Source organism: Rissa tridactyla, chromosome 1 (genome assembly GCF_028500815.1).
Source record: "Rissa tridactyla isolate bRisTri1 chromosome 1, bRisTri1.patW.cur.20221130, whole genome shotgun sequence".
NCBI lineage: Eukaryota > Metazoa > Chordata > Aves > Charadriiformes > Laridae > Rissa > Rissa tridactyla.
Window position 1 is genome coordinate 45545509 of NC_071466.1, and position 8912 is coordinate 45554420.

The following is an 8912-nucleotide window of genomic DNA, read 5'->3' on the forward strand; positions in this document are numbered from 1 at the left end:
AATTAAAAAAAAAAACCTACAAAAAACCCACAAAACCAGATCCATGTATCAGTAGTATGTTTGCTGTAAAAAGAGGATGAGGTTAAGGGGTTGCACTACAAGACCATAAAAATGAATAGTTTTGACATTAGATACTTGATCTGAGGGTGAGTTGGGGTGCTTAAGTTTTTGGAATCTTCTGGAAGCACAGACTTCTGCTCTGATTTTGACTGGGTCCATTTAGCGCATCATGTAGTAAAACCGTTTCTTCGTGTAGTGTTTTAGAGTGGATGGTAAGCTTTATCCAAGTATTTATTACTTAGAATTGCTGATGTAAAGTCAGTGTTTTTTATTAGGAAATATCAGGTAAGTGTTGGTGTTTTAAGAATCACCCCAACTTACGATAGTTTGAAACCCTTCTATTGCTAAAAGCAGAAATTATTAAAGAGGCAGTTTAAATGTAATACTGCATATGTATGATCAGTAAACACTTTAAAGTGCTTTACTGGCAAATTCATTATTTGTAAGAGTTCATTTCTAGCAATTTCACCAGTGTATTAGACTCAGTGGACAACTGTATTTTTTTTAATCCTGGCACACTATTGAAGCTACAACAAAGTTTATGAAATGCTGCAGTATGGCCTCTCCAATGAAATGCATGGGATCAGAGATGAAGAGATAAAATGAGCCTCAAATTCCTCCCAATTAAATTCAGTACTTAAATAATACAACACGACCCCTCACTTATCCCTGCCACAAATTCAGATGAAATTCAGAGAAAGACAGAAATGGGAAAATACTCCTTTATGCAAAGTGGGTGAGGTGCCAAATGAAGTTAATTGGAGACAGAAATGCATCTTTCAAGATCTGCACTGTGATTTCAAGTCCGATACCTGTAGGTACTATCTAATATATGAAGATATACAAACTGCTGATAATACTTTTTTACTAACATAAAATATGTATTAGCAGCTTCCATGAAATTCAAAAGGTATCAATCAGGATTTTTACTGCTACTCCTCTATTCACCCTTTTTGAGAGACCACCACTGTTGCAGTATCAATATTATAGATTATTTATTTGTTTAGTCTCCTTGTGTTGTGCTGTGTTCCCTTAAGGAAAGAATGAGAAGGTCAGACGGACCTCCTGGGTGTCCAAGGGAATCGGATGTGCCATTTTAGCATGCTTGGGGAAAAAATGTTTCCTGAGGCAGGGGAAGAAGAAATGGGGAGATTTCAGCATACAACAAATAGTTTGCCCATCATTCACAGACTGGGACGCTGGTGAGGAGGAAGAGACCAGACAACTGGGCTTTGGAGAATAGCTCACAAACAGAAGACAGTTTCAAGGGAACCAAGAAAGACTGTGTAGAGTTAGTTTCCATTGCAGAAGTCTCTGAGAGACTAACCTAACCCAAAAGCTAGTCTGGAAACAGAGATTTGCCTTCCCACGATATAGTGAAAAGAAAATTGAAATAGTTTTTAGACTTTCTCCTCTAGATTGTTTAAATTTTTTTAGATTAAAAAAAAATCTAGAAAAATCTGTTTCAAAACTCCAGCTAAATAAGGGTCCCACTGAAATACTCAAGGCAGTGTCTCTACTCTGGAAGATATGAACCTGGCCACCTGGAAAGGTTCAGAAGGAAGATGATTATTATGCCCAGAAAGACTTTGCTTGCCTGTAGATTGGCCAGCCATCTGAAGGACCCTTGTCATGGATTTCTGCAACTCAGACTTATACATCAGGAAAAAAAACCACACTAAATTTCAGTTTTCAGTGATTATAGTCAGAAGAAGAGGTCACCCAGGGTAAGTAGTAAGAATCTATGACCTGCTGTAAGGTCAGCTGAGATGACCAAATTCTGCTGAGTAGTGTAAAAGTCTTGAAAACCTTTCATGAACTTACAGTATATTTTCCTTGGAATAGAGATAAATGTTTGTTCAGAGTACTCCATACGTCATTTTACAGCTAAAGAAAAAAGGCACCCAGAATAAAAGTTCATGAGGAAGTATTGTCAGACATAGTAGTAAAATCCTCTGCAGGAGTATTAATCCATCCCAGAAGTCATATGTTCTTGTCAAAGTACAATTATAATGTTTAATCCTTCTTTTGTCTCCTCAGTGAATGTCACTACTGGGAAAATGTATGTCCAGCAATGTCAAAGTCACCACAGTAGTCTATGCAGGGAACATTTATCTTTTCTTTTCAGATGTTCAGTGAACTGCAGCAGAATTAAATCCACATTTATGTGTAGGGCTATGCCCAGGATGATCAGGAACTCACAGGGACTGTATTCAATTTTTACTCCTTATTAAAGGAGAATGTACTTCTCTACAGAGATAAAGGGTCTGAAGGACAAAAGTAATAAAATGTAAAATTAAGAAAATTTATGTGGCAGCAAATGAAGGGAGATAAGGACAGAGCTGCAGGGAACTATTCCACTGTAGTTGCACTGGTTTCACTATTTTTGACTTTGAAAATATGATCCGTTTGTGAGCTCATCTGCTATGGAGTGCAGCTCTTTCTGAGCACTTGCTAAGCATAATATATACATAACTGAAGAGCAAGTATTCACGTTGAGAATTATGTTAGTCTAGCAATTGCCTTATTTCATTCAATACAACTTTTGAATGACATGTAGGCACTGTTCAGTGTAATTATCAGAACTTGGTTTTCTCCAAGTCACACAGTGTTATCGTACTCCTATCTGACATTGACAATATTTTCTTTTTTTGTGTGTGCGCTTCTTGAGTTCATTAACCTTCAGGTATTATGTGATAGAGATACATCTTAGGCAGTTAGAGAAGAAAAACAACAACAACAAAACCCCCAACAATGCTTACAAGTTTTATTTGCCTTCTTAATTGTGAGTTCAGAGGCTCTGGCATTTGCACAGCTGTTGACAAGTGAACCAAACAACTATATGTTCTGTACATGTGAACCCAGAAGATTGAACGTGTCATTATAAAAATATTGCCAGTTATTAAGTACCTGCTGAACAAGATATATGAGTTATATATCTGAGTTAAAAGGCTTCCAAGACACTTCAAATTAATATAGAAATGTAAATATGTGTGGTTTTTTCCTACTAGATGTTAATATGTCAGTTTATTTACCTAACAAAAGGCCAAGAAGAAAAATAAAATCTATCTGTAGATGAAGCCTGGTATCATAGAATTGAAATAAATTATTTTCCCAGATAAGCAAGAGCTGGTGTTTGTGGATGGTCTCAGAATATCTTCCAAAAATTGTGTTCAGTTGTTTCTGGGAATAAAGACAACAAAATTGAAGATTTCCCTTAAAACATTCTTATGACATAAACTTGACAGAATTTGTGTAAGAAATTAATGTTAAGTGCACCTATCTTTAAATACTTATGACTTTCTGTGCTAGATCTTATAAGGATGCCTATTAGGAGTCATGACAAATCAGTGAGGACAGTTTTATGGCCATACACATCATGTGGTGTATGTTAGTACCCGGTATCCCTCAAAGTTGACACAAGGAGTCACGTGAAACTACCGTGGAACTACATCTGCAGCTATTCAAGTTTCAGCCAGCAACTTGGAATGTGTATCATCCGTTTTCTTATTTATATATGTGCATAAAGAGTTGTATACAAAACACACATCTATAAAAATAGCATTTAAAGATTTTGTAAATCTATACAATAAAAGTCGGACTCACCTCAACAAAATTTAACTAGGGAAAAAGACTTATGAACTCTGAAATAACTGTCATTGATCTAAAGTATAGGTAAATATAAATACATATTTTCTCATATGCCTTTCCATCCATCTTAGTAACAAATGTTTCTATGATCTGCATTTGAATTCTGCAAACAAATTACTTCTTAATTTATTTCTATTTTAACATTTTGCTGTTAAGCTGGGTTTCAGTGATATTAGCAAACCCCAAATAATTCCAGAGCAGTGTCTGAATTAACACCTGTTCTGACCTTTTAGCCTTTTCAGAGAGTGTTTCAGCTGACAATGCTCTAGGTCCTACTGAAGGCATAGCAAGAGGCTCTCATTACGCAAGTTTTTCAGGGTTCTGATCTTGTGAGGCTCCATGGTACTACAGCAGTGGGGAGAATACCTGAGACTATTACAGGAGCAGTACAGAAGTTACATGTCTGCTTTTCAGACAGCTTCACATAACAGCTTTCTAATCTCTCTATTATGGGTGAGTATCCATGTTTTAAATCCTCCCCTGCTGATTGTCATCTTAATTCTCCAAGTGAAAACTTAATCTGTGGTAACAATAGCGTAAACTGAAACTCCAGAAGACCAAAGCTTTTAAACTGGAAACTTTTAGTTTTCAAATAGTCTCTTCTTTCTTGAGTAAAATAATATCCTGATTCTTCGGAACCTATGCGGGTTTCACGTGTCTGCATCTTCTAGGCTTTCACTTTCAAGTCCTAGACATTGTAATTTCCTTCCTCTTTCTTCCCAATGGGATTCATTTTTTGTTCTTTGCATGACTGTCTCTACCAATGCAGAGTTTCTCCATAAAAGATCCTGACTTTTTCTGTCTCTATTACAACAAGAAAAAAGGACTGCTTTGATCCCTTCTCTAACAAAGGCACATAACACAATGTCCCTGTTATGGAAACATAATAATACTATGTTCTAGCTTTATTTTTTATGGTATATGTCTATTATTTTAAATATGCCATTTTCATGTCATAAAATTTGTTGCTATGGCAAAATTTTTCATTAGGAGTATTCGTCCTCCAAATGGAACAGCTGAGTCATTTGTTGCTTGGAAGAAGAAGTAACATCAAGGACAGAGCAATACTGGGTACAGCTCTTAGAAAAAATGAGTTTACAAATCATTGCATGGAAATTTCCAGTTCTCATTATCTTACTGTATGAATATTTCTGGAGACTAATTTTATGACTGTCAGTTTTCATTACTGTAAATGATTCCAAAATCAGAAGCTGCTCTGAGTCAAGAGATTCACTATCAAATTTAACAGATTTAATTATTAAAGATAGCCACTATATTGTTTTTAAATTTGAACCTTAGGATAAAAGTTGACATTTCATGCAGTATTCATCTCACTTAAGTTTAGTTTTCTACAGCACAGCTGTGCGTATCTGAGCTGTTTTATTAGGCTCCCTTTATGAACCATAAAGGAAGAATTCTAGTATTATTCCTCTTTCCCTAATTTTCTAAATTAATTCACCTAATGCAACAAACCACCCTCAGACAGCCTTCAGACATGGCTAGATCCTATGAAATATACTTATTACTTCTTCCTTTTGAGCCAAAACCAGTAGTTTACTTTGAAGAATATAGTTTTCCTCCATGCCTTAACATTAAAGAATTAAAATATGGCTGAAGAGAGTTAAAATGAAACACTAGAGAAAAGAACAGGAGAAGAAGGGAGAATTATTGTGGAATATGGCGTGTCAGAGGAGAATATAAATTGGGGGGATTAGAATGCAGAAACTTTACCTTTAGTGGTAAAGAGGGACTGAAGGAATAGAAGACAGAAACCAAGGGAGGGAAGGACGGAGATAATGAACATGAGACTGAGAAGAACTGTGAAAAGGGGTGATCTGCTGAGGGTTGTGTAGGGAGTGAAAAAAAAGTTATTCAATAAAATAATTTTAGATAACTTGTTTGCGTACTTATTTTTCTTCTTCAATAGGACTCTTACCATAGAATTTTTAAAATGGCAAGAACACATAGCAATGCAACGTTTTATTTACATTTTAAAATATCTGATTTATTATATTAATTCCTTTAATCTTTTTTTTGCCTACAAAAAAAGAGCTCCGTGTCCAACATGTCTAAAAGGTCTAAAAAAGAATCATTTTTTTTAATATATAACTATTTAAAATAACCACAATTCCTCAGAGTCTACTGTAGCTCCTATAATGCTTTCTCTACTGTCTGTACTCAATGCAATGTTCCAGGAAGACTCAGAAAAACTTAAGAAAAAGGCTGTGTAGAAATAATTTTGGTTTTCTGAGATCTTTTGTTGTTTCCACAAAAATATCTTGTAACCGTTCTAATGCCAAGACTTTCGTTTGGTCCTTCTGACCCACTGTCAGGCCAAAACTATGAGCCATTTGACTCTTCTACTGTGGTAGAACCAGATATACCACCGTCTAATAGTTTACTATTCATTTTAAGAAACCAGTCTTGAAATTCTGAAAATACAAGCTCATCTTTATGGTTTTATAAGATTTCATGTAAGCGTATTTATTGAAAAGATTCTGATCAAACTTATCATACCCAGCTCATATCCACATTTTACTCAAGTTACATTTTTCTTTTGTTAGTTTAAGTCAACTGACTGAAATCAGATGAAAATTCCATATATTGTATATTTCATGCATCAGAAGCCTTTTCAACATTCGTTATTAACTTTGATAGCAAAGGCTATCATAACTATGCCACAATATTTGTCGTGTATTAGGGTTTAAAAACCTTCAGCTGTTTATCATACGTTCTTGGCATATTTTTAATAATTTCTGCTTAAATGAAATGCAATACTTTCTGCTTTTTGATCCAATGGTTTATGAAACTATTGTGACCATTACAGTGTTCTGTTCCTTGAAATCAAGATGCGCTTGATCTACAACTGAAAATTCATTTTTCCTTTGAAATGGTAATTGTTATTGCTAGCATTGTCATTAAAGTTAAATTGGTACATATGTTTTACCACTTTTTTGAAAGTAAAGCACAAACATAAAAAATAACATAATTGAAGTGTAAAAGATGACATAATTGAAACTATACAAGATTATCAAATGTGTATCGTACCAACTTGAACCAAACAATATTTTTCTAGTGCCACTGGAGAATTTCACACAATAGCTAAGAAAAGGAAAAGCACTAACTCGGACATAAATACTCTATTATATGACTTCACAATTTACATCATGCTGAGTATATCTCAGGAAACGAATATACAAATCACCTTTTTATCTAATTTCTGTTGACATTTCAGAGGTATCTCATAGGTCGTATGAAGGAGCATCCACTAGTCTTGGCATTCATCAGCCCTTTGTGGCAGAATGGGAAAAAAATATTTTCATAAATGACTTTGCAATGACCTAATAACATATTATTAGTGAGAAACAGCTATGTAAGAATGACCACTTTGAACTCAAAGTCAACACCCTTGGAAGGGAAAAAAAAATCCTCTGCTGAAAAAAACCCAAACCAAATATGAAGGGAAAAAAAAAAAAAAGACAATTGAAACATATTATTAGAGATGCCACACTGGCATCTCAATGGAAACGTTTACCACCCATAGTAACCACCTCAAAAAATCTAAACTGGTGAAAAAAAGAGTAAAGTATGTGTGTGAAGAAAAAGAAATCTTCAATTGGTAAAAGATATGATGGAACAAAGAAAACAGAAGTGACAATTGAATCTAAAGCCTTAATGAAAATGGCCAAAAGAAAAGTACTTGAGAAAGTACTTCCTGGAAATTTAAAACTATTAATAGAAACAAATTCAAACACCTCAGAATCAGGAAGAATGACAAAAGTGTTAAAAATAATTAACTGTGTGAACAGATAACCATGGTATAAAAGAACATTCAAGAAGTGTGGAAAAAACTTCTTGTAGAAACAGAACCATTTCAGTGTTTTACATTTGTTGTGAAGGAGCTCTGAAAATTTGTCACACTGAATTCTGCCTTTACTGGGAGGGAACTGTCATTAAAGGTAAATGTCATTGGAATAGACTCAGTGCTAATCAATAGAATAAAATACTCATATTTCCAGAAGCAAGTGGTATTCACCCAAGAGTATTAAAGGAGCCCAGATACAAAATTGTTGAAATATTAACTGTGGCTTTAATTAACCTTGGGGAATGATTTGTTGAAAATAAAAAATGAGTTAATAAAAAGATTCATGAGCGTATGAGTATCTGCACATCATTAGGTCTGAGTTTTACATAACTGATTGTTAAAAATTTTGCTAAAGAATAAAATTATTAGATTAACAAAAAAATGAGAAAAAGTCAACATGTTGGTTTTTTTTTAAAGGAAGTCATGCCAGACAAAGCAATTAGAAATCTTTGAAAGATTTATTTAATAAAGCGTACCCAGATTTCCAAAACCTTTTAAGATGATTTTGTGAAACTTTTTGAAGAAAACTAAGTCATCATGGGATAAAACCAAGACCCTGAAAGGGATAAACAGAAAATAGGTGAAAGATGATGATGTTCGCAACTGATAAAAAAAATTATTCTGGACAGTAAAACCAAAGCCTAACTACTGAAAGTTCTAATAAATTGGTAAAATGACAGATAAAATTAAAGGTCAGTACGTCTAATGCATGTGCAGAAAATGGCCTTAATTATACACAAACAATAATAGTTTCCAGATTAACTATTCTCAGGGAAGAGATTTTGTATTCTGTATAAATAACTCTGTAGTAACACCATCATAGTTTGCAGCTATAGGTAAGAGGTAAATATATTACTACCTCCTACTAAAATAAATAAGAAAATAGTAAACATTCTGATGCCACTGTGAACCTCCAGGACATACTTAAATTTTGAATATTGAGTATAGTTCAGGAACTATGATATCTAACATGATATAGTAAAACATCCTTAGAAAAAGTAGTAAAAGGCTGATAACTGAAGTTACAAAATAGCAACTCTACAATGCAAAGAAAATATGTCTGTAGCTAGGAAAAAAGATATCAGAAATGAAAAATAGTGAATTATGTAAAATACTGAATGTTGGAAAAGAAATTGAGAGGAAAAGGAAAGATCATTCATTTTTTGTTTATTACAACACAGGAATATTTTCTTTATGGCAACACAAGAATTCAGGTGGCCCACTGAAATTATCAGGCTGTGGCAGAAGTTAGGCAGGAGTAGGTGAGAATTTAACCCTATAAGCTATTTCTTTTTCTGAAGCTTCTGCTGGTGACGACTAGTCAAAGATAAAATTT